Source organism: Hemiscyllium ocellatum, chromosome 35 (assembly GCF_020745735.1).
Source record: "Hemiscyllium ocellatum isolate sHemOce1 chromosome 35, sHemOce1.pat.X.cur, whole genome shotgun sequence".
Taxonomy (NCBI): domain Eukaryota; kingdom Metazoa; phylum Chordata; class Chondrichthyes; order Orectolobiformes; family Hemiscylliidae; genus Hemiscyllium; species Hemiscyllium ocellatum.
The window spans coordinates 19,740,122-19,766,296 of record NC_083435.1 but is presented as its reverse complement, the minus strand read 5'-3'; the positions used below and the strand labels follow the sequence as shown (position 1 = coordinate 19,766,296).

General features: G+C 42.9%; 1 protein-coding gene across 3 annotated transcripts in view; it reads left to right on the top strand.

Annotated features, from left to right (window-relative positions):
- The first annotated feature begins 10,934 nt into the window (after nucleotides 1-10,934).
- LOC132832860 (uncharacterized) overlaps nucleotides 10,935-26,175 on the top strand; it is a 40,219-nt gene continuing 24,978 nt past the window's right edge. The window contains exons 1-2 of one of the 3 annotated variants that reach the window (XM_060851049.1): nucleotides 10,935-11,180; nucleotides 25,330-25,505. The gene's annotated coding sequence lies outside the window, so the exon portion shown is untranslated. The remainder of the gene's footprint in view (nucleotides 11,181-25,329; nucleotides 25,506-26,175) is intronic. The other 2 variants (XM_060851046.1, XM_060851048.1) reach the window with 2 other exon arrangements.

Genomic DNA, 26,175 nt, shown 5'->3' with positions numbered 1-26,175 from the left:
CCTCTCTCTCACCTCCTGAACATCTTTGAGGATGAAGAACCCCTCGATGTTTCCCACCAGTCTGCTGGAGACTCAAAGAGGGGCTTCACAGTTCTCCAGCCTGCATAGTCCCTCTTGAGCTCCAACCCACAACATTCCAGCAAAATCTCCTTAGCAAACACTGTCCAATCGACTGGTGTATGCTCCTCCACCTTCTTCACAGTCACCCTGACTGTGTTGCAAATGCCCTGGCCTGGGCTGCAAGCGGCTGCTGAGGCCATAGCTTTGAGGTTGGCTGGTACCTGTACTGGCATTAGGACAAAGCCAGCATGAAGATCCACCAAGAGCAGGTCAGCACAACCAAACGAACCTCCAACATCCTATCACAATCCTGCGATGATCTTCACCAGCTCCGACGACTCGGAACTCAACCCCGTGGTATCTCCCCTGCCAGCACACGTCCACTGCATCAAACCTGCAGCACTCGAGCAGAATCTCTTCCTCTGGTCTTCAGGAACTACACATACTCCAAGCCACCTTTACAGACAATCACATTTCTTGCTGATTTTAACTCAATAGTGAACTTTGCAGACTCACCAGCAGGTACCTGGGTGTTGATTGTTTTGGTGACACTGACTACAGTGAGCATTCAGATATGTTTTCTTTCATTCATGGAATTGTTGGTTGGGTTATTGTCCATCCCTAATTGCCCAGAAGGCACGTAAGAGTCAACCAATTTGCTGTGTCACATATAGGCCAGAGCAGGTGAGAACGGTTACTTGTTTACTTCCCAAAAGGGCATTACAAAACCGATGGGTTTTTCAACAAATCAATAATGAGTTCGTGGTCATCAATAGGCTTTTATTTGCAGACTTTCATTGAATTTAAATTCTTCCACCTGCCTGACAGGATTCTTCGTCCCCAGAACATGATTCTTTGGGTTAACAGCCCAAAACTAATATCACATAGGCGTCACCTATCTTGATGCCTGCAGGATGAAAGCAATTATTTTATATAGATAGGTATTTATTGACTTTTCTTTCTCTGTGTGGGACAGATGTTCGGGATTGTGACAGTTTAGGTAAGGCAAACAAATAAAGGTTATTCCCACATGGCAATTGCGCAAGGATTCGCAACACAGATGTGACACTTTGGCAAGTGATACGGAGGTTATGAGTAAAAAGTTTTTTCACTGTGAGTAGGAGTGAAGTCAGTGGTGGAGAGTGTTGGAAAGAGAGACAACGAATTATTTCAAAAGAATATAAGCTGGGCAGTTGAGGGAAATAAATTCACAGAATAGTGGGGACAGAGTGCAAATGTGACAGCCTGGATTGCTCTAAAGGGAACCATCATAAACTGAGCACTCTTAGAGTTTTAGAGCCCAACCAGTCCATGTTGACCATAATCCCAAACTAAAGTAGTCCCATCTGCCTGTGCTTGGCCCATATGCCTCCAAACATTTGTTATGTATAACATGATCTGAATGTAGTCAGGAGTCCATGAGGGATTAGTCAATTGTATAGGCAGGCACTGAGGAAGGAGGTGTGGCTGTAGTAGCAGGTCTGCTTCAGGAAGTGGCTGAAGAGCTTCAGGGCAGCAAAGATGACCTGAGGGGTGCAGTATAAGAGAGACGCATTGAAATCCTTGTGGAGGGAGGATGTGGGAAAATTGTTAGATCTGAAGCAGCCATCTTGCCACGTATTAAAAGCATGGAAACCATTTTGAATCTCATACTAGTGCCTACTTGCTAAGCTTGTCATTTCCCAGGCTCAGTGAGGTGGTTGACCTTGCAGCTGTACTGATACCTGATAAATGAAGAGCATGGGAATGTTCTTCTTTTGCAAGAACCTATTATAGACTAACACTTGCTTATCAGCTACTAATCAATACACTGCGTGACTGAGGCTAGTGACTGGGCAAAACGCCAAACTTGCTCATTATAATGCAATTAACGGTTTGCAAATTGTTAAGTTTGTAACCTATATAATCACACAACGTTCTGTATCTCGTTGGAGTGACTTGTGACTACTCGGTTGACTTGTCTCTCCCCATGGGCTCACTAATAAACAGTCAATAACTCAATGTGTGTGTGGCCCGATTTAATTTTCTGTAAATTGGACCACTACGAATGAGTCACCCACTGCATAATTCATCCCAAACCCAGCAGAGGAGGAGAACTTCTTCAAGGTGAGCAACCTTGGAAGAGGTTTCGCAGTGAGGTTATAACTGAAGAGGAGAAAGTGAGGACTGCAGATGCTGGAGCTCAGAATCAAAAAGTGTGATGTTGGAAAAGCACAGCAGGTCAGGCAGCATCCAAGGAGCAGGAGAATCAATGTTTAGAACATAAGCTCTTAATGAAGAGCTTATGCTAGAAACAGCGACTCTCCTGCTCCTCAGATGCTGCCTGACAAGCAGTGTTTATTCAGTGCTACACTTTTTGACTCTGAGTCTCCTGATGTTGCTGCTCAGTTGCCATTCACTGTTCTGGAACTGGAGAAGACTGAGGGACGGCCTTAAACCTATTAATTATTTCAGGGAAGAAAAGATAGTGAGCGCGTTGGCTCAGTGGTTAGCATTGCTGCCTCACAGCACTAGGGTCCCAGGTTCGATTGCAGTTGCGGGCAATTGTCTGTGTGGGGTTTGCACGCTCTCCCTCTGTCTGTGTGGTTTACCCTGGGTGCTCCAGTTTCCTCCCACAGTCCAAAGATGTGCCGGTCAGGTGAATTGGCTATCTGAAATTGCCCATAGTGTTAGGTGCATTAGTCAGAGTCTGGGTAGGTTACTCTTCGGAGGGTCGGTGTGGACTTGTTGGGCCGAAGGGCCTGTTTCCACACTGTAGGGGTCCTAATCTAATCCATACACCTTGGATCCAAGGGAAAGCCTGTCTAAGGATTGGAGGGATGGTCTTTCCTATTTTTGGTCACCCTTTGGACTGGGAGACTGCATTCTCCAATGTTCCCCTGGACCACTGTGGTGAGGACTACTTCTATACAGCTGCTGACTTCACCATGCACTGATTTGGATGGGGATGGAGAACAAACTTGTCTGCTGCAAATTAGGGGGAGAGCCAGAATTTTAAATTTTTTGACACACCTGCATGGAGTAGATAGACATTCCACTTTCCATGATTTCCTGGGAATGTGTGTAGTAACTGGGAATGTGTTGCGTAACTGCGCCAACCCCTGGACTCCATGCCACTAGCGCAAGGCTGGGATTGTTCAACCCTATGACAATTAAAAAGTCAAGCGGTGTCCACAGAAAGAGAAATAGAGAGAAATATTTCAGTCTGATGGCTCTGATATGTCCAAATCACACATTAATGAAGACTAAATCTTTGTAACAACATAAGACATTTGCCATAGGGTTGGAGGATTTGAGCTATAGGGAGAGGCTGAACAGGCTGGGGCTGTTTTCCCTAGAGTGTCGGAGGCTGAGGGGTGACCTTATAGAAGTTTACAAAATTATGAGGTGCACGGATAGGGGAAATAGGCAAACTCTTTTCCCTGGAGTTGAGGAGTCGAGAACTAGAGGGCATAGGTTTAGGGTGAGACGGGAAAGATATAAAGGAGACCTAAGGGGCAACCTTTTCACACAGAAGGTGGTACGGGTATGGAATGAGCTGCCAGAGGAAGTGGTGGAGGCTGGTACAATTGTAACATTTAAGAAGCATTTGGATGGGTATGTGAATAGGAAGTGTTTGGAGGGATATGGGCCGGGTGCTGGCGGGTGGGATTAGATTGGGTTGGGATATTTGGTCAGCATGGCTGGGTTGGACTGAATGGTCTGTTTCCTTGATGTACATCTCTATGACTTTATGACACCCCAGATAATTTGCCAGAAAGAAATAAAAGTGAGAAAATGGCTGAAGTCAGTTAATCAAACGAAACAGGTATACAAATTAGTAAGCAACCTCTTAACTGTCATCATTATAGTAAACATTCTGGCCAGCCAGAATCAAGTGACCTTCACGTTATCTCTGTCACACAGATGTAACTTTTTCTTCATTCGACGCTAACTTCGATCCAATCGAAGTATCCAAGAGCGAGGACGAGGGATTTCAAGATTAGAAAGTTCATTTTTAGGGTCAGAGGAGAGAGATTTAAAAGTAAGCATGAGGGGCAATTATTTACACAGAGTGTAGGTCAAGTGTGACCTTCCTGAGGAAGTCATTGGTGTAGTCATAATCACAACATTTAAAAGACACTTGGATACATACATGGATAGAAAAGGTTTGGAGGAATGTGGGCCAGGAATAGGCAGGGAGGACTAATTTAGTTTGGGATTATGTTTGGCACGGACCGGTTGGACCGAAGGATTTGTTTCTGTGCTGTATGACTCTATGACACCTCAATTGCTACCTGGCTACTTTATCTGAACTCATGACTTTATCAGAAAATTTAATTTATCCAGACCATTTCATCTGACACCCTGAGGCTTGCTGCATCATGGCTAAGCTTTTCTCAAATTGGATCTGAGGATGTGAGATTTCTGGCTAGTCACCCAGAGAGGTTGGAGGTGTGTCTTCTTCTGGAGTCCCTGTTCCTAAAACATGATAGGGTCATGGCTGGAGAATGGATTTGATGTTCAGATCAGCCAATATCCAGTTTAGTGGTATGTTAGTAAACCCAGTATCTGTAGTTATTCTGTCTCTATTAAACCCAACATCATGTGCTCAGTGAAGGAGTTGTTATATTCTGGGTTACATCACAATTCTGGAGTATTGCCCTGATCTAATAGAATGGTGGTAACCTATCAAACCTCTGACTTGAATCTTCTGGCTGGTGGAGAGGCTTTGAGATGTCAGGAGATGAGGAATTGTTACAGAAACACAACCTTTGATCATTAATGACAACCCTTTTTTTATAAAAGAATCCAGTTCATTGGATGTGTGGGTCTCGCTGTCGAGACTAAGTAATGTTAGTGAGCCAGATGGGTTTTTCTGGTAATTGAAAATGGTTTCAGAGTCACAATTATATCCTTAATTTCATATTATTGCTATTAAATTTAATAATATTCACGACAGGATTCAAATTCAGGCCCCAGAACATTAGCTGGGTCTATGGTTCTAACAATAATGCTATTAGCCCGCATGTTGATGGTGGTCAGCGAGTCATGCAATTTAGAATAGATTAGAATTAGCTTTATTGTCACATGTACTCAAATTACTATAGTAAAAAGTTTATAATTTGCCGGTTAAGCACCATCTGCAGTACAAGAGTACCTCGATACAGATTCTTCAGTGACAATGATCTCAGAAAAATAGTGAAATACAAAGTCTAGCATTGCAGAAATAAAAATTCAAAACATACACCTTCCAACCCGATCCACGTTGACACCTATCATCCAGGATCTTGGCTGCAGATTGCACTGGATTTCACCTCAAGAGTCAAGAGTCTGGGAAATTGCCCAAATCACCTCGAAACCAAGAGTCTAGGCTAAGGACATGCCAAGTCAAGAGATCATCATGTACTGTTGGAAGACCACCACGCTGGGCTGAGAGGGCACCACGCCATGCTAGGAGGCTACCATGCCACACCACAGTGCACAGGGAGACTGCTACACCAAGCTGGGAGGCAACCACAACAGGCCAAGAGGACCCCTTGTGGTGTCTGGGAGTCGTATGTGGCCAGGAGCCGGAGGCTGCGAGTTCACCAGAGGCCTGGAGTCGTTGGGAGGTTGAAGATTACAGGCAGGATGCTTAGATTGTATCAGGGCCTGATATGTATTGCAGACTCTGAATGTTAATAAGAACTGAACATAAGAACCTAGAACTAGGAGCAGGAGTAGGCCATCTGGCCCATTGAACCTTTTCCACCATTCAATAAGATCATGGTTGATCTTCTCATGGCCTCAGCTCTACTTACCTGCCCTCTCACCATAACCCTTAATTCCTTTATTGTTCAAAAGATTACCTATTTTAGCTTTGAAAACATTCACTGAGGAAACCTCAACCATTTCACTGGGCAGGGAATTCCATCCATTCACAATCCTCTGGGTGAAGAAATTTCTTCTCAATTGAGTCTTCAATCTGTTTCCCGTAATTTGAAGGCTATGCCATCTTGTCCTAGTTTTCCCCACTAGTGGAAACATCCTGTCTACCTCTATATTATCTATTCCCTTCATAATTTTATATGTCTCTATAAGATACCCCCCACCCCATTCTTCTAAATTCCAATAAATATTATCCCATTCTACTCAGTCTCTCCTCAAAAGCCAGCCCCCTCAACTCTGGAATCAACTTAGTTGAAGATATTCTTTGTAATTGTACAAATCCAAGGGGAACTGTTCTGCTTTTGCGTTGATATGTACCTTGGAGTGAGTTGTTTGATGGTGTTCGGGTCAACTTCCCGTTCCACATGACTCGGCGCTGAGAAACCCCCAGAAAAGAAATAGTTCTTCCAATTCTATTCAGCTCATCTTTGGGACTTTTGGGACTCCAGTTAAAATATACCAATGGACTTCAATTCACAGAAAAGTCACATGCACATAGCAGCAGTTGCTGGGTGATAAGAGATAGGTTTCAAACAGTACAACAGCAGTTTATTGCGGATGTTTGCCCTTTAAGATTCTTGTTGCCATGCAACAATAATGAGGGAAGTCAATTGTGGTGTGACAGATGATCATGATGAATGGAAGGTTATCTACTATGGCAGAAATAGGAACACAGATTATCGTTCGAATGGCTGTTAAGTTGATAGAGGGGAATATTAATTAGATCTGGGTGTCCCCAGGCACCAGTTGCTGAAAGTAATCATGTAGGTACAGCACACAGTAGAGAAAGCAAAAGTATGATAGCGAGATGATGCAAGTGTAGGAACAAAGACGTCTTGCTGCAATTCTGCAGGGCATTGGTGAGGCCACACCTGGAATATTGTGTGCAGTTATAGTCACCTGATCTGAGGTTGTTCTTATTATAGAGGGAGTGCAGCAAAGGTTTCCCAGATCGATTTCTGAGATGGAAGGACCGACATATAGGGAGAGATTGAATCAGTTAGGATAGTATTCACTGGAGTTTAGAAGAATGGGGACAGAGAGAGGTCCAATAGAAACCCACAAGATTTTAATAGGACGAGACAGGTTAGGTATGTTAGAAACAAGTTTAATAAAATTTAGATGAGACCACCAAAACTGAAAATAAGACAATTTATTCTACGATCTTGCAAGAAAGGGCATCAAATGCAGAAGCAAATGAGCAAATTATAACTTAGGTTTGTGTACAGTTATCTTCTGGATCAGTGGTGCTGGAAGAGCACAGCAGTTCAGGCAGCATCCAACGAGCAGCGAACTCGACGTTTCGGGCAAAAGCCCTTCATCAGGAATAAAGGCAGTGAACTGGAAGCATGGAGAGATAAGCTAGAGCGGGGTGGGGTGGGGAGACAGTAGCATAGAGTACAATGGGTGAGTGGGGGAGGAGAGGAAGGTGATAGGTCAGGGAGGAGAGGGTGGTGTGGATAGGTGGTAAAGAAGATAGGCAGGTTGGACCAGTCCGGACAAGTCATGATGACAGTGCTGAGCTGGAAGTTTGGAACTAGGATGAGGTGGGGGAAGGGGAAATGAGGAAGCTGTTGAAGTCCACATTGATGCCCTGGGGTTGAAGTGTTCCGAGGCGGAAGATGAGGCGTTCTTCCTCCAGGCGTCTGGTGGTGAGGGAGCGGCGGTGAAGGAGGCCCAGGACCTCCATGTCCTCGGCAGAGTGGGAGGGGGATTTGAATTGTTGGGCCATGGGGCGGTGGGGTTGATTGGTGCGGGTATCTCGGAGATGTTCCCTAAAGCGCTCTGCTAGGAGGTGCCCAGTCTCCCCAATGTAGAGGAGACCACATCGGGAGCAACGGATACAATAAATGATATAAGTGGATGTGCAGGTAAAACTTTGATGGATGTGGAAGGCTCCTATAGGGCCTTGGATAGAGGTGAGGGAGGAGGTATGGGCACAGGTTTTACAGTTCCTGCAGTGGCAGGGGAAAGTGCCAGGATGGGAGGGTGGGTCGTAGGGGGGCATGGACCTGACCAGGTAGTCATGGAGGAACGGTCTTTGCGGAAGGCGGAAAGGGGTGGGGAGGGAAATATATCCCTCGTGGTGGGGTCTTTTTGGAGGTGGTGGAAATGTTGGCGGATGATTTGGTTTATGCGAAGGTTGGTAGGGTGGAAGGTGAGCACCAGGTCGTTCTGCCCTTGTTACGGTTGGAGGGGTGTGGTCTGAGGGCAGAGGTGCGGGATGTGGACGAGATGCGTTGGAGGGCATCTTTAACCATGTTGGAAGGGAAATTGTGGTCTCTAAATAAGGAGGCCATCTGGTGTGTTCTATGGTGGAACTGGTCCTCCTGGGAGCAGATACGGCGGAGGCGGAGGAATTGGGAATACAGGATGCCTCGGAACACTTCAACCCCGGGCATCAATGTGGACTTCAACAGCTTCCTCATTTCCCCTTCCCCCACCTCATCCTAGTTCCAAACTTCCAGCTCAGCATTGTCATCATGACTTGTCCGGACTGGTCCAACCTGCCTATCTTCTTTACCACCTATCCACACCACCCTCTCCTCCCTGACCTATCACCTTCCTCTCCTCCCCCACTCACCCATTGTACTCTATGCTACTGTCTCCCCACCCCACCCCGCTCTAGCTTATCTCTCCATGCTTCCAGTTCACTGCCTTTATTCCTGATGAAGGGCTTTTGCCCGAAACGTTGAGTTCGCTGCTCGTTGGATGCTGCCTGAACTGCTGTGCTCTTCCAGCACCACTGATCCAGAATCTGGTTTCCAGCATCTGCAGTCATTGTTTTTACCTTGTGTGCAGTTATACCCTTTGAGCTGAGTGAGGTCATCTCTCCAGACTCCTAATTACCCAATCTCTCTTACTGTACCAAACCACTGCCCAGCTGCGCTCCACCCTCATTACTTCCCCCTTCCCCAGGTTGGCAACCTTCCTCTCTGTAAATGCTGACACATACATTTATTTTGTTAAGATCTGGTTGAACATTTTGTATCAATTGTGCTGGTACATTCCATCCGGACATTTCATTAACTTGTATCATTTTGTATAGCTCAAGCATTTTGGTTATCTCAGCTTTTTGCTGAAAGCATAATTTTACAAAAAGAACATTTTGTTATCGTAATTACACACCAAAGTTAGTATTTAATTAACCATAATTATACACTGAAAAGTCCCTAAATACCTGCAGGGTTAATAGTTCTCTTGCTGTACCCCTTTTCTGAATGCTTTTCCTATATCTGCAAAAACAACACTTTACCCCATTTCTAACATTCTCCCATTTCTTTTCTTAACCATTTGTTGTTTTTGCAATCTTATTTTCTGCCCTCTTTTCACCCTATGGTGTCAAGGTTCACAATCTAGTCATTCCTGTCCTTCTAAGTTTGTACCATTATTGGTTGTTGTCCTCCCAAAGACATTACCAGCTTAGCCTTTATCCATTTTAACACATTAAACCCTATCAGTAAACCTACAATTATTAGTAGTACATAAATGCCTATATTCACTAACCATTTTCCCACCCGGTCAATCTCCAGCTACCCCACCCCCATCCCCATTCTTCATCTTTTTGGAGTTCATCTCCAATTTCTCTTATATTGCTTATCTTTTTCTTGACTATTTCTGCCTTATCTTCCACTATGGAAGAAGTGTCTGGGATGAAGGTGCAACGTTCTTTACCAATCAGAGCACAGGTTCCCCCTTTTTCGGCCAAAAGATAGTCTAAAGCCATTCGATTTTGTAAAGCTGTCAGTCTTGTGGCAATCATTTCGGTGGTTATGGCCGATATTTGGGATTGAGTTTCTCCCATCACGCCGGTGGTATCATTAATTAAATTTTCAAGGGCAGCCGCCAGTTTCTGTATTTCCACCCCTGCCGTAGTTTAGGAGTAGTGTCCACAGTAGACAGTCTCCTTCAGAGACCACTTGGGTCTTACGTCTTATCCCCCCCTCCTTTCTCAGGTTGGGCTCATGCTTTTCTATTCAGAGGTGAGGGACTATATAAGCGAGGTAACAGCAGCCACTCCAACCTTTCTGGTTTTGAGGAAGTGTTTCGTCAACTTCATAACATGACATATTCGATCACATGAACATATTTTTCCCTGGGAATAAATGGATAGGCCTTCAGACCGCATACACAGTATGTTCCATTTAATATTCAGGGAGTGATCGTGGCGGTGGCTTGACTGGTGTGGATGCAAGATGATTTTCCTAGTTGGAAAGGTGTAGCATCATTCTGATTACAGAAACAGGTGGTATTCACTGCTCCTTTTGGTGGGGAAATTCTAAGACTATCAATAGCGCCTGATTTTTCGGAGCTGGCCTTGGGAACCATCTCGCAAAGTTATATTTGCTCCTTTCAGATCTCCACTTTGTATGATTTGAACCCACGTCGAATTCTTGTACATCATATACTTCTTTTTTAGTGAGCGGTATTACTGAGGTGGGGATTCCAGTTTCACCATGGTGTGGGACCTCTGCACAGACCCAACAGTCGTCAAGTCCTCCTTGTTTAGTATAATTCTGGCACAGCGTAGTGAAGTGATTTTTCCCACTTCCTTGAATAGTTAAGTGTTACTAACATTACAATACTATACCAGTATCTACCCATCTCTGAACCCTGCCTACCATCCTGTCTTAACCTTTTAGGTGTCAGGGAGAGGTGAGTTCACACAGCCCTTACAATCAATAACTATATGTATATATATATATATATATATATGTGTGTGTAACACCAAACATAAAAAGAGTCTTTTGTCTCAGTTCATTCTTTCTTTCTTAACTTTCAGAGGGTTGTCTGTAGGATGAGCGTGCCACTCCGCCAATGGGGCGTTCACAGGATCTTTAACGCGAGTGTGATGACTCCACCCTTTCTCAGCAGTCCGGATAGCTGTTTCACTAGTTAAGAGGGTTAGGAATGGTCCCTCCCAGCTCGGGTGCAGTTTGGTATCTTTCCAGGTCTTGATCAGGACCTGGTTGTATTCGATGTACTGCAAACTCGAGTGGCGATGTCTGTACCAACAGGCCTTTATTCCTAAGAATAGACAAAGAAGAGCCGAGCGCCCCAATATAGTTCTTTAAAAACTTATCATTGAACTCTGACCAGCCGTTAGGCAGTCTTTCAGCCTCGACAATGCTTCCCTCTATCCCGTCTACTACAGTATATTCATTGTGCTTTTTACCCTCAATCATCCGGGAGGAGCTGTCGATGCAACGGTACGTCTCTTAAGTTCATTCACACTTTAGTCTGATATTCAGTAATATCAAGGCAATCATGTTCTGGATTACCAAGGGCCACCCCTCTCTCTCCGCCACAGAAATGCAGCTGGATTCAAGCAACTGTCTGTGACTAACACAAGGTCATCCTGTTCTATTAAGATTGTCTCATATTTCAAGATCCTAGAGTCTGTGAGCCATTGTCCTGCTTTCTGATTTAAGAATTCTTTGCCTTTTACTCCAGAAACCTTGAGACCTTTCTTAGTTAATTTAAAACCGCCAAGTCTAAAGCTTAGGAATGATCGTGCTGCTCCCGTATCCACTAAAAACACTGTTTCCTCTCCTTCAGGTCCCACCTTTAAATTTATCAAGGGTTCCCGGTGGGTCTCAGGAGGCGACTCCCTGACTCCCCTAATCTTCATCAAAAATCATCAATGATACCGCTTCTCTTTGTTGTCTTAACCTTGGACATTGTCTTTTAAAATGTCCTGTTTTTCCGCAGTAATAACATCCTGCCAGTTGCTTCCTTCCCCTACCAGCTGCTCTCTGTCTCTCTTGTCCTCCTCTGTTCTCTGATTCTAACTTTCTCGTCAAAAGCATTATTTTAGCTTTTTGTTTTTGTTTCTCCACTTCCCTTTTCACATACACTTTCTGTGCCTCATATAACAGATCTTCTATCTGTTTTTCACTCCAGCTTTCTAATTTCTGTAACTTCTTTTGTATGTCCGGCCATGATTTAGTTATAAATTGGACCTTTAAAAGTCCCTGTGCTACCAGATCGTTGGGATTCATTCCCGAATATTTTCTAGTGGCTTCCTTTAATCTCTGTAAAAAGGCTGACAGGGCTTCCTCCTTTTCCTGTCTTACTTCAAAGGCTTTTTAAAAAAAATTCTGAGTTTTAGGTGCTGCCCCTTTAATACCCAAAATGACCATCCCTCATTTTTCCTCTATCGTGTTCATCCATACCATTCCAACGTGGGTCCACATTGGGGAATTTGTTTTTGGCTGGGATCACTCCCTCACCGACCGGATATCTTTTTTTATTCCCTCAGAGCAGCTCTTCTAATCATGCCCCTTTCTTCTCCTGACCGTACCTGATGTGGGGTGCTGACTACTAAGGCTCCCCTAAAAGTAAGTTTCCGACTTTCCTCTACCAATAAGGCTACTGCTACCACTGCCTGCACACACTCTGGCCAGTAACGTAGCTTTCCATTCTTTAATTAACAATGACATGTTTCAAATTAACCATGAATCAAGCTGACAGGTCACTGAGAATGTATGAAGGAATCCTGCCAATTAATATTGATTCAGGCTAACACAATTGAATTATTATAAATATTAATTATATATATTGTATAGTTCAGGATGGAAACACAGCAAGTGATTAAGATATTTTAAAAACTGTAATTGTGCAGTTCTGTTTGTTTACCAGTCACTTGTGACTTCTCATTCTGTTTCTGTAATTGTTTTGCTCGAGCACATTCATTTTTAAGAACCTCAACAGATTCCATAGCACCTTTTGCAGTTCATTCAATCCCCAATTTGGTGGCAATATCTCGTCATGAACGCAAAACTGATTCTTTATGCCTCTAATCACAAAACTGTTGCCATAATCCAATTAACTTTCTTTTGTTTCCCACTCCCTTGGGCTTAAAATTTAAGTAAAAAGTGAGGTCTGCAGATGCTGGAGATCAGAGCTGAAAATCAGTTGCTGGTTAAAGCACAGCAGGTCAGGCAGCATCCAAGGAATAGGAAATTCGATGAAGGGCTCTGGCCCGAAACGTCGAATTTCCTGTTCCTTGGATGCTGCCTGACCTGCTGTGCTTTAACCAGCAACACATTTTCAGCTTAAAATTTAAGGATGACCTTGCTGCCCCCGTATTGACTAGGAAAACTACATCCTCTTTGTAAAGTCCCACCTTTAAATTTATCAAGGGATCCTGGTGGGTCCTCGGGGGCAGGAATTCCTGACACCCCTATTTTTCATCAAGGTTCATAAACGGCACTGCCCTTACTTCCTTTTTCAGATCTGGACACTCTCTCCTAAAGTAACCTTTCTCTCCACAGTAAAAACATCCCGCCTGTGAGGATTTCCACTTTGATCCTTGTTCCTGTCTACCAGACCCCTTAACATCTCCTCCCCAATCCATTTTCCTCACTTTATTTTCAACATGCTGCCCGCCACCATTCCGGTTTCCTTATCCTTTTAGTTTTGTCCTTTTCTTTATTACCTCATTAACCGTGGCTTATCATTATTTTTGCCTTCTGTTTCTGCTTCTCATGTTACGTTGCCAGATCAATTGCTGAGCCAGTTTAACCAACTGAACAGCTTTAGGGCAACCTTATGGCCATTCCTCATCACCCAATGTTTTGTTTAGACCTTGATTCTTTTAAATAAACTTTGCAATATTCCTTGCTCCCTGTAATCTCAAATACAATTTATCAATTTATGCTTGCTTTTCTTTAAAGCCTGTTCGTAACTACACATTTTGGAATCTTACTTGTAAATATATATTCCTATATTATAAATTCATTTATTCAGTGTTTAATATTCAAAATGCAAAATACACACAGTTCCCAACTCTGAAACCCACCAATCACCTGGTTCCAGTCCCCTTATTCAAATCCAAAACTAGTCCTCCCAAGTAGTCTTGACCAGTCAATGCTCAATTACAATGCTATAGGTCGTGACATAACCAGAGCTGCCTTAAAAGAATTTGTCTATTCAAGTTAAAACTTCAACTGTCCTCCATAAATCGCTTTTATGTAAGGATAAAAGAGATTAGTTAGAAACTGATAATAAGGCAGTCATGACCTGTAAAAAGAACATTTTATTTCATAATCTTGCAAAATCCTTAACCTTAATGTTAAAATTTCCATAATAGAAATCAGATGCAAAACAGTCACGGATCTCAAGCTCCCAGGAACATTCAATCACCAACAAACAAATGTGCATTCACACTGAATCACAAAGGGTTACACTTTCTATTAGCTGTACAGCTCTTTTCTCTCTCTCTCTCACTCTCTCTCACTCTCACACACACACACTGACACCATGTCTTACAGACACTTTGAGTTTCCCGCAACGACTCCTCTAGCTTTTGAATTAGTTACGAAGTATACCCTCAATAGCCCTTCAGTTACTAGCCCTTCTGACACGAGGCATAATCTGATTCCTCCTGACTGTAAGGCTGTTTTTCATTGACATTTTATCATTTGTTTTTTATCCTTTCCTCGCATCCGAGGATTGTATTTCCAATCTCTTAACATTTTTCCTAAAGGGCTGTCCATTGGGATGTGGTCTTCGGATGTCCCTCTCATGTCTCTTTTTACATTTAAATTGCTATTCTTATTTCCCATTTTAATACTCGGCCGTTTTCTTTATATAATTTTAATTAACCTCTCTGAGGTTCAGTGTTACCTTCTTCCACACCCACTTCAGGGTCCTAATCTCCACATGGGGATTTCCCCTCTTAATAACTGGTCTAAGGCTGGGTGATCGAATCAGTTAGACACCTTACTTGTTAGATTAATCTAGCCAATAAAAGACCTTTATTCTCTATTTTTTTAAGTTGCCAATTCCGCTGTACTTCTCGTACAGAACCGACCACTAAGGTAATACTTAAAGGTCAATTTTCATACCTTTGTCTTTGCACAAAGGTTACCTGGTCAAATCAGCGCGGCCTGTCCCGCAGCAATACCAGACAGCAAAAACTGTTGTCAATCTAGGTCGCCCGAAATTTACCTTTACCCAGGTCTTATGTACACAAGAGTAACCCAACCGAACCACCACGTCTTAGTGCCCTTCGCACCGCGGCGAAACAGCAAGTAATGCTGCAAATCCCGACCGTCCGCGAATGCTGACCAACCCACCACGTTTCAGCGCACCTAGAACCACGGCGAAACAGCAAGTACTGCTGCAAATCCCAGCCATCCACGAATGCGGGTCTTAAGTCCATAAGAGTTACCGACCAACCCGCCGTGTCTTAGTGCGCCTCACTCATGGCAAAGGCTGACAACAAAACAAAACCCGCTGCTTACCCCGGTCGCCCGAATAATACTTATTTAAGACCTTTTTCTTACCCGGGTCTTGTGCACAAGAGTTACCCGTCCGAACCCGCCATGACGCGTCTGCCCGCCTTGTTTCCACGGTCTCTCTGTCCGGATCATGCTCGCCCAAACCCGCATCGGCAACAAGGGGAAACTAGAGATCGCAGAAATCAGCGAGGTGCGCCTTCTCCGTTTCTCCAAGAATGGAGATCGGAGCTGGGGATCCCGGAACAAGCCCCCAAATCTGTTAGAAACAAGTTTAATAAAATTTAGACGAGCCCACCAAAACTGGAAACAAGACAATTTATTCTACGATCTTGCAAGAAAGGGCATCAAATGCAGAAACAAATGAGCAAATTAGAACTTAGGTTAGTGTACAGTTATACCCTTTGAGCTGAGTGAGGTCATCTCTCCAGACTCCTAATTACCCAATCTCTCTTACTGTACGATACCACTGCCCAGCTGTGCTCCACCCGTATTACTTCCCCCTTCCCCAGGTTGGCAACCTTCCTTTCTGTAAATGCTGACACAGACATTTATTTTGTCAAGATCTGGTTTAACATTTTGTATCAATTCTGCTGGTACATTCCATCCTCGGACATTTCATTAACTTGTATCATTTTGTATAGTTCAAGCATTTCGGTTATCTCAGCTTTTTGCTGAAAGCATAATTTTACAAAAAGAAGATTTTGTTATAGTAATTACACACCAAAGTTAGTATTTAATTAACCACAATTATACACTGAAAAGTCCCTAAATACCTGCAGGGTTAATAGTTCTCTTGCTGTACCCCTTTTCTGAATGCCTTTCCTATATCTGCAAAAACAACACTTTACCCCATTTCTAACAGGTACAGGAAAGACATTCCCAATGGTTGGCAAGTCCAGAGCCAGAGTCATAGTTTAAGGATAAGAGATAAGCCTTTTAAGACTGAGATGAGGAGTAATTTCTTTACTCAGAGAATTTGTTAACACAGAAAGAGGTTGAGTTCAAAACATTGCGTATTTTCAATAAGGATATAGATATTACTCCTGTAGCTGATGGGACCAAGAGATGTGGGGTGGGGAATGGTCAGTAGGTTTAGGTCCTGAGCTCGATGATGAGCCATGATTATACTGAATCTTAGGACAGGTTCAAGGCGCTGATCCTTCCTTCTATGTTTTGATGAGCACAATAGTCAACAGACAGCTTATGGAGTTGAGCTGTGCTTAAGGATTCAAAATGTCTGTGGTTTCAGTCACAGTAGGTTTGCTATGTACTTTATGGCGACAATAAATGAACACCACACAGGAAGTGAGGGACAATTGAATGTAGGGGTGGAACTGAATTTCATTTACTGATATTGTGATCTTGCTGAGGAAGCTTTTCCTTTGTTAAAGCCTAATCTGGAGAACTGAATCCAAATTTGGTTTTGAACACTGCACCTCAGGAAGGCTATGCTGGCCTTGAAAAAAGTTAAGCACAGAATCAACTGAGCGATACAGAGGAATAAAGGATTAAAGTTTTGTATGACATTTAATTAAGATGGTTGAAGAGTGATCGAAATGAAATGGTGAACATGTTCCAAACGTTCAAATCCATAGATATGGAGGAGTTAGTCCCCCCAAAGAGGAAATCAATGGGATAAATCACATTTTCAGGCAGGACCATTGTGATTAACCTGTGCCCTGTCCTATGCACCACGCAGCATGCAAACTATGATGTTCTATCCTTATTTGAATATCAATCTCTGTAGCCAGCAGGGAATGTTCCTTTATGATCAACAGTAGCCCAGTGTCCCACGCATACGTGTTTCGATTCACCTATGATTCTCACAGACAGGCTGCCACTCTTAAAGTGAAGCTTCACTTATTACAAAAATGCTGCAGGTGAGAGTCTGCAATGGTGGGGGTGGGGGTGATGGCTTAGTGGTATTATTGCTGGACAATTAATCCAGAAAACCTGGCAATGTTCTGGGGAACCAGTTTTGAATCCTACTATGGCAGACAGTAGAATGAGGAATCTAATGATGACAATGAGAAACTAGTGTCTATTGTCGGAAATACACCTCTGGTTCACTAATGCCCTTCAGGGAAGGAACCTGCCATCCTTATCTGGTCTGGCCTCCACGTGGCCCTGGACCCAAAGCAATGTGATTGACACTTAACTGCCCTCTTCTTAACTGCTCTGAAGGCTGGGCATTAAATGCTGAACTGGCCAGTGATGCCCACATCCTGTGAACGAATTAAAAGAAAAAGGAAAGTAATTGCAAGGAGAAGCACATGCCAGATGGAGAAGCAGACGGGGCTTCCAGTTTCTCAGATGCAGTGCTTTAGTTTCTAGCACTGAGAGAAGTGCTGTAACTCTGCAGGATCAGAGGCCCTCCAGAACCAACATTGAAAGGGAGTACAGTAATGGAATGGGGAGACCAGTCCAAGACTTGGCCCATGGTAGCAGTGCAGAAAGAAGTTCCAGGTCCTCACCTCGGCAGTCAAGGCCAGTGAATGCATCTTTAGGTGGTGTCTATCCTCCATCACAACAGCAGCTCTCACCTTGCTCAGTGCATCACTTCTACGTCACTCATCTACCAGCAAGCATCAGCTATCAGCACTGACTCCACCAATAACCACACCATATTCAGTTTTGTGAATTCCCTTCCTGTGCCAGCTAAGAACACCATAATAGTCATACCTCCTTGCCCCCTGCCTGAGGTGAACATGCTCAAGTTAAGCTCACCACCAGTTATCTTTCTCTTTCTAAAGAAGGAGTGGGATTATGGTTACTTTATTCTTTACAAATACTGATATGCTTTGTTTGTTTTCTTGAGAAGAATTTTGGATCATTCAATCTTTCCTAATACAGTAGTTATAACCTGCACTTCAAATACATTTTGTACCTACCACTCAATTTTCCAGTGCGTGGCATGGTGGCAGAGTGGTTATCACTGCTGTCTCACAATGCCAGACACCTGGGTTCAATTCCTGCCTCAGGCAACTATCTGTGTGGAGTTTGCACACTCTCCCCATGTCTGCGTGGGTATTCTCCGGGTGCTCCGGTTTCCTCCCACAGTCCAAAAATATGCAGGTTAGGTGAATTGGCCGTGTTAGATGAAGGGGTAAATGTAGGGGAATGGGCATGGGTGGGTTGCTCTGCGGAGGGTCATTGTGGACTGGTTGGGACAAAGGGCCTGTTTCCACAATGTAAGTAATCTAATCTAAATATTTGTCGATCTACTCCAGTGCTTCTGTGTCCTTTACTTTGTAATATTGAAACCAGAATAACACATACAACTCTAGACATGGTTGAAGCAATGTTCAGTACAAGGTTATTTCCACTCCTCTGAATGCATGAGAGCATTCAGAAACTGAGTACTCAATCTCCAGGTTTTCTATGAGGCCATAGACAGTCTCTCACAGAGCAGGTCAACAATTTTCCTCTCATTCTGGGTAGCAACACTGGGCCAGGCGGAGACACCCTCTAAATACCAACCACCATTCACAAAGTGGGTAGACAAATTTGCATAAGTCACATAGCGTCACAGTTTTATTCTGACACTGAAAACTTCCATTCAACCCCCCAGAGTCCTTGCAACTCTCTGCAGAGAAATCCTGTCAGTCCCATTCCCTAGTCTATGCCCGTAAGCCTTCCTCAAATGTGAGCTCAATTTTGTTTTGAAATTATTGATCATTGCCACTGCGCCTTGTCAGAAAAAATTCTCACACAGTTTGGAGTATGGACATGCAGTTACATCACACTGTAAATTTTTGCTATAAATTCTGTTTTACGATCGAGCCCTCCACTATCACCTGATGATGGAGCGTCGCTCCGAAATCTAGTGTGCTTCCAATTAAACCTGTTGGACGATAACCTGGTGTTGTGTGAGGAGATTAAAATTGACTCATTGCTGCCACCTGTCTTTCAGTCTGACAATCAGTCATGGCGAAAAGACAATGAAAGCTATCTATTAATGGCCTGCAGTTCGTATGGACAGGCCTAGTTTTTGACTCCTCTAAAAAGGGAAGTATTTTGTGTATCAATGACATCATCAGGGTCACACCACATCATTCGTTACATGAGAAAAGAGTCGTGGAGGATCATGCCTTTTCCTGAGACAACAGTTAAAAAGTACAAAATTCCATCAGTTTGAATAAGTTTTGCAAATTCTCAAGTGCTTGTATATCCTCTAAAGACTAGAAGAACACATAAAATTCCAAGTGTATTCTAAGCATGCTTCTGAATAAGATAAACACATGCCCCGTTTCTCAAAATCTCAATTCCTTTCAGAATAAATCCCAGTTCTTCCTTTGCATTTTTATAGCCTTAAGTGATGTTGAAGAAAAATATATGTTGTCGAAGCTTTTCATCTTGCATTCATCAGCACAATTTGCAAGACTTTTTATTTGATTTGATTTATTACTGTCACACACCTAGGTAGAGAGAAAAGTTTTGTTTTGCATGCAGTACTGTGGATCATACCCGTTAAAGTGCATTAGGGTAATAGAACAGAGTGAGGAATATGATATTACGGCTGTGGAGAAGGTACACAAGGAGTGAGGTCAACATTAAATTTCAAATAACACCAATTTGGAGGGAAGAAAAACTGTAAAACTTGGAAATGAATGGACCGGAGTAGTGTTGTGAGGTATGCAAGGCAAAGACAAAGGGCTGGCTGGCATGCTTGCAGTGCAGAGTGACACCAACAGCAAAGTCTAATTGTCAAGCCAATGAAGTTACTGAGCAGGACTTTCATTCTCAACCTCTTTCTTCAGGTTGGTAATGCAATCCCTACAGTTTGGAAACAGACCATTTGACCCAACAAATCCATACCAATCCTCAGAAGAGCATTTTATCTACACCTACAAACTTATCTATCTCAGTAACTTTGCATTTCTCATTGCCAATTCACCTATCCTGCACATCTTTGAACCACAGGAGAAAACAGGGGCATCCGGAGGAAACCCACACAGACATGCAGAGAATGTGCAAATTCCATACATTCACCCAAGAGCTTGAATTGAACTTGGGTCCCTGGTGCTGTACGACAGCAGTGCTTAACACAGAGACACCATGCTGCCCTAATATAAAAGGAAACCTTTCTCGTGCACACTCTGAAACATATGCTCAACACCTTCAGGTAATCTGTCCTGAAAGCGAAAGAGATAAAGGAACGGTCAGTCAGTTCCCAAAAAACATGGCTTCACTCTTGATTCGAGTTACCTTGGTTAACCCATCGTTAGCTTTCTCTTCCTAAGGAGGGAGTAATTCTCTGGAACTTTGATGACTTTACCTTACAAGCTAGTCAGACCTGCATGCAACATTTGCAAGGGTTGCTGCTTCCAAGATTTCAAATCGTGTTTGAAATGGAACAATCAAATGACCTCCCTTTCCTCGATATCCTAGTTTTGATATCTGCCAGATGAAATCCCTCCAACATCAGTTCAGAAGGGGATTATTGCAGAATCTTTGACACCATTTGGAACTCCCAGATACTGCAGGGGTCCCAGTCCATGGCACAGCAAGACCTGGACAACATTCAGGCTCAGGTTGTGAAGTGACTGATAATCTTGGCACTACATCAGGTGCAGACAATGGCTATTCAGCCAAAAAGAATCCAAACCACTACACTCAATATTCTACAGCATTGCCATTGCTGATTCCCCACCATCAATACCTGGGTTAGGTGGTGGAGGGAGGGGACCATTATTCTTCGCCAGAAACTTAACTGGACAACTGTATAAATACAGTGGCTCCTTGAGCAGGTGAGAGGCTGGGAATCCTGTGACCAGTAACTCACTGACCGAAAAGCCAACGAAGTATTTGCAAGGCACGAATCAGGAGTGTACTGGATTGTTCTCCACTTTATTGGAGAGTGAGACTCTAACAACACTCAGTTACATAAACCTTTAGACGTTTATATCACATATCGATGGGGTGGTTCGCGTACTTGCCTTCATTGTTCAGACAATTGAGTATAGGAGATGGGGACATAATGTTAAGGTTGTACAGGACATTGATGAGGCCTCTTCTGGAATACTGTTCCCAGTTCTGGTGGCCCTGTTACAGGAAGGATATTATTAAGCTGGCGAGGGTTCAGAAGAGATTTCTGATGATGTTGCTGAGAATGGAGGGTTTCAGTTATGGGGATTGGCTGCATGGGCTGGGACTGTTTTCACTAGATCATTGAAAGTTGAGGGGTGATGTTATAGTGGTTTATAAAATCACGACAAGTATAGATGAGGTGAATGGCAGGTGTCTTTTCCAGAGGGCGGGGACATTCAAGATTAGGTGACATATTTTTAAGGTGTGAGGAGAAAGATTGAAAAAGAGATGAGGTTTTTTTTTTAAACAAAGAGTGGTTTGTGTGTGAAATGAACTTCCTGAAGAAGTGGTGGAATTGGGTTCAGTTATAAAATTTAAAAAACATTTGGAAAGTACATTAATAAGAAATGCTTGGTGTGGCATAGGCATCTGTGGAGAGAAATCAGAGTTAACGTTTTGGGTCCAGTGCCCCTTCCCCAGAACTGATGGTAACTGTACAAGGTGCTGGTGAGATCACACTTGGAAGAATGTGTGCAGTTTTGGTCAATCTGTTTTTGAGGAAAGATGTACTTTCACTGGAAGCAGTTCAGAGAAGGTTCACTAAGATGATGCCTGGTAGGGAGGGATTGTTTTATGAGCAAAGGCTCCACTCGCTGGAGTTTAGAACAGTGAGAGGTGATCTCATTGAAATATATAGGAGTCTTAAGAGGTTTAACAGGGTAAGTACTGAGAGGCTGTGTCACCCCATAGGACAGTTTCAGATCACAGAGCGCAGTCTCAGGAAAAAAAAGCACCAACTTAAGCCTGAGATGGTGAGAACTTTCTTCTCTCAGAAGATTGAGAGTCTTTGGAACTTTCTTGCCAGAGAGAGCGATGTGTGTGAGAGGTGGTGTCAGCATCCTTGTGTAGATTTAAGGCTTAGATTGCTTCTTGATTACGAAGGGAATAATGGTTGTGGAGAAAACACAGGAAAGCAGATATGAGGAACGTTGGACCAGGCATCGTCCTTTCCACTGGTGGAGCAGGCTGAATGAGGCCAAATGGCCTTCTCCTGTGGCTCTTTCTTACGGGCACTCTGTTATTGTCCACAGCAGACCTACATTCAATGGTCTCTATACGTGGTGGAATTCCTAAAGTTCCAGACGTTAGAATATTAGCCTTGTCAACAATCTCACAAAATAGGTAGAAGGAATTTGTTTACTAAGCAAACTTGATACCAAAATAGAAATTATGACCATCCTGGTCATGTGGCACAATTTACTATGCAAAATCATGAAAGACTCTAAGTCGGTCTTACTTTGTTCTGTAAGTGTCCAGTCTACCTCTGGTGTAGAGCAGTGGAGTAGAGAAAGATTCCTGAGAATTTTAGAGCAGTGTGATGGAAATTATGACGGCATTCCTGCTCGAACTTCTCAGAATATCCTACAAATTATCTTTAATTCAAATATGTATTCAGAAATCTCACAAACAATTAAGTACTGAAACAATGAACTAAACTTTATTGCATGTAGTAACCAAAATAAGACCTTTCAAGTAAACAAGTTAAACCTCACAACTGACTTTGGTTATTACCCAGTTTGTGGTAGAATCTGGCTAGGATTCCATCAACTGTTTCTGTCTTTGGAAATGTCTGGGGTTTGATCCTTATGCAGTGTGGTTCTTCAAAGTTCTGCTAAAGATGGAGTTCTGATCTTATTCACTTTTCTCTCTCTTTGTAGTACGACATTATCGATGATTCAATCAATTCCTTCATCCCCAACATTAGTTATTTTCCTGTAGATCTGAAGTCTGTAGATTGCCTTCTTATCTGAAGTAGTTCCACCGTCTCTTGTTACATTCAGGGTTAGCTGTCTGTTCAAAACATAGCTTTATCTGCAACTAACCCAATAACATCAGAACATTCTTTTTGCAGACAAAGTTAATTGCCTATTTGTTATAAGCTAAAAATTTATCAAGCAGTTAGTATTTTCTCTCTACCAGGAAACAGATTGTATTTGTTCCTTCAATTACTTTCCAGGGATGGCTAACTCACATGTTGCTTTCAATCCCTTAATATTGGTATCTCCTTGTCTCATTCACTTAGTTTATTCCAGAAACAGTTTATTCCAGAAACAGTTTATTCCAGAAACAGTTTATTCCAGAAAGTTATTGCTGCATGTTTTTTGTGAGTAACAGTTTGTCTTTTGTTGATTCCTTCAAGCAATGAACATTTATTAAAGTTGGGAAGTATATGATATCACACTGAAATATAGACTTAAGCTAATGGAGGGGTAGGACACATTGACCTATGGGCACAATTGTATTCACCAGAGGAAATAAAGGGGCAAGTGAAATGGTATCAAAAGTGATGTGAAATTTGGCAGACGAGTATCCATATCATATACAATTAATTACACTGAGGACCAGAACATGATGGAATGGTTATTCACAAAACAAACCTGAGCAATTACTTGAAAAGTGCATGATTTGGAGATGCCGGTGTTGGACTGGAATGTACAAAGTTAAAAATAACACAACACCAGGTTATAGTCCAACAGATTTAATTGGAAGCACACTAGCTTTCGGAGCGACACTCCTTCATCAGTTGGTAGTGAAGGGCTCAATCCTAACACACAGAATTTACAGCAAAAATTTACAGTGTGATGTAACTGAAATTATACATTGAAAAATTGAATGTCTGTCAAGCCTTTCATCTGTTAGAATACCATGATAGTTTCACTTCTTTCATGTGTAAATCACAAAATCTTTTTTTTAAAAAGTTGCACTCTCAGGTTAGCTGTTTACAATGGTGATAGCTAGACAATATGTTGAAGGTATTGGCCCCCTATGTTCTCCGTCATTGCCATGATGTTTAGATTGATTCTAATCTAAAAGGTCAGATAACGGAGTTTCACATGAATTCATGCAGTTTTTGAGCTCAGAATTCTACATGAATGCATGCAGTTTTTGAGCAAAGTACTATGTAACCCTGCAAGTACAAATTCACCCCACAAAACATGTGTGCATGTGGGTCTTTGTCTATCTGTGTGTGTGTGTATCTGTCTGTCTGTCTGGGTTGGGGGTTGTGAGTGTGAGAAAATGTATGTGTGTGTAGTGAGTACAGGGTGTCTTAAGTCTGTGAGGGGGTACATGTGTGAGTGTGGGAATGTGTGTGCCCGTAAGGGTGTGTGGGGTGTCTGTGTGCGTGCCTGTGTGTGTGTGTGAGAGAGTGTGTGTGTATCTGTGTGTGTATAGTGCAATGGTGGTCACCTGTAATGTGACATGAACCCAAGGTCCCAGATGAGGCCCTCCCAATGGGTACCGAACTTAGCTATCAGCCTCTGCTCGGCCACTTTTCTCTGCTGCCTGTCCAGAAGTCCACCTTGGAGGATGCCCACCTTGGAAGACCCACATGCACACATCGACTGGAGCGAGTGCACATTCATACATAGGAGGTTGCAGAGCAGGCTTAACCTAAAACCCAAGGTGTAAGCAGGATCGCAAATAACCATCCATGTTGATTTAAAATGAACAAGAGACCACACCAACAGTGCTGGTAAGTAGGAACTGAGAATGGTCAACTTGAAAATGAGTCATTTTAACCTGCAATCAAAATTAATTATTTTCAGGTCACCAGTCCAGAATTAGAGAAGGTTAATCGTTAGCTTTTGCTGCTGGCCAACTAAAACCATTGGATTACAACATGTGATGGTTCAGGATTTCCTGATTAATTTGCCTGAAAAAGTAGATGAAGGTACCGAGATGAGAATTCACCATGTCCTGGTCAAAGTCAAGTAAGAATCAACAGGAAGGTGAACTGTTTGAGGAAATTGTCCATTATATTTTCAAGTGCAGGAAATGTGAAGGACCAAACAGTTTCAATAACTCTGACTTCTGAAATTTCTTTTGAGGTGGCCATCAATTTAACTCTCTGTTTTTATTAAATTCAAATTTCACCTTTTAAAATGGAATATATGGAATTTTGGAATTATTCCAAACAATTGAATTCAAATGCATGACTCCATAACATTAGGCTGGGCTCTTGTTTCACTAATCCAAAGACAAATGCCATCATGCTATTGACTTCTCTAATCTCTACTAGAAACGCTTGGGAAAGGAGAAAGTGAGGTCTGCAGATGCTGGAGATCAGAGCTGAAAACGTGTTGCTGGAAAAGCGCAGCAGGTCAGGCAGCATCCAAGGAACAGGAAATTCGACATTTCGGACATAAGCCCTTCTTCAGGAATGAGGAAAGTGTATCCAGCAGGCTAAGATAAAAGGTAGGGAGGACGGACTTGTGGGAGGGGCAATGGAGATGTGATAGGTGGAAGAAGGTCAAGGTGAGGGTGATAGGCCGGAGTGTGGTGGGGCGGAGAGGTCAGGAAGAAGATTGCAGGTTAGGAGGGCGGTGCCCGAAACGTTGAATTTCCTGTTCCTTGGATGCTGCATAACCTGCTGCGCTTTTCCAGCAACACATTTTCAGCTAGAAATGCTGGGAGCCAATTTGTGAAATACTGTCGAAGCCCTGATTAAAAGCAAAGTAGAGTTAGTTGAAGTCCACTTTCTGGAGACACCTGTGTTGGACTAGGGTAGACAAAGTTAAAAATCACACGAAACCAGGTTATAGTCCAGCAAGTTTATTTGGAAGCACTAGCTTTCAGAGCACTGCTCCTTCATCAGGTGGCTGTGTCTACCTGATGAAGGAGCAGCGTTCTGAAAGCTAGTGCTTCCAAATCAACTTGTTGGACTGTAACCTGGTGTTGTGTGATTTTTAAACTTTGAAGTCCACTATTTATGATCACAAAACCATTGCCCGAGTTCATTGTTCAAAGGCTATTTACAAACAATGACAGAGCATAGGTGCAGATCAGTAAGTAACTTGAAAAATCATTTCTGTGTAAAAGATAAAATACTATAGATGATGGAAACCTGAAACAAAAACAGATAATA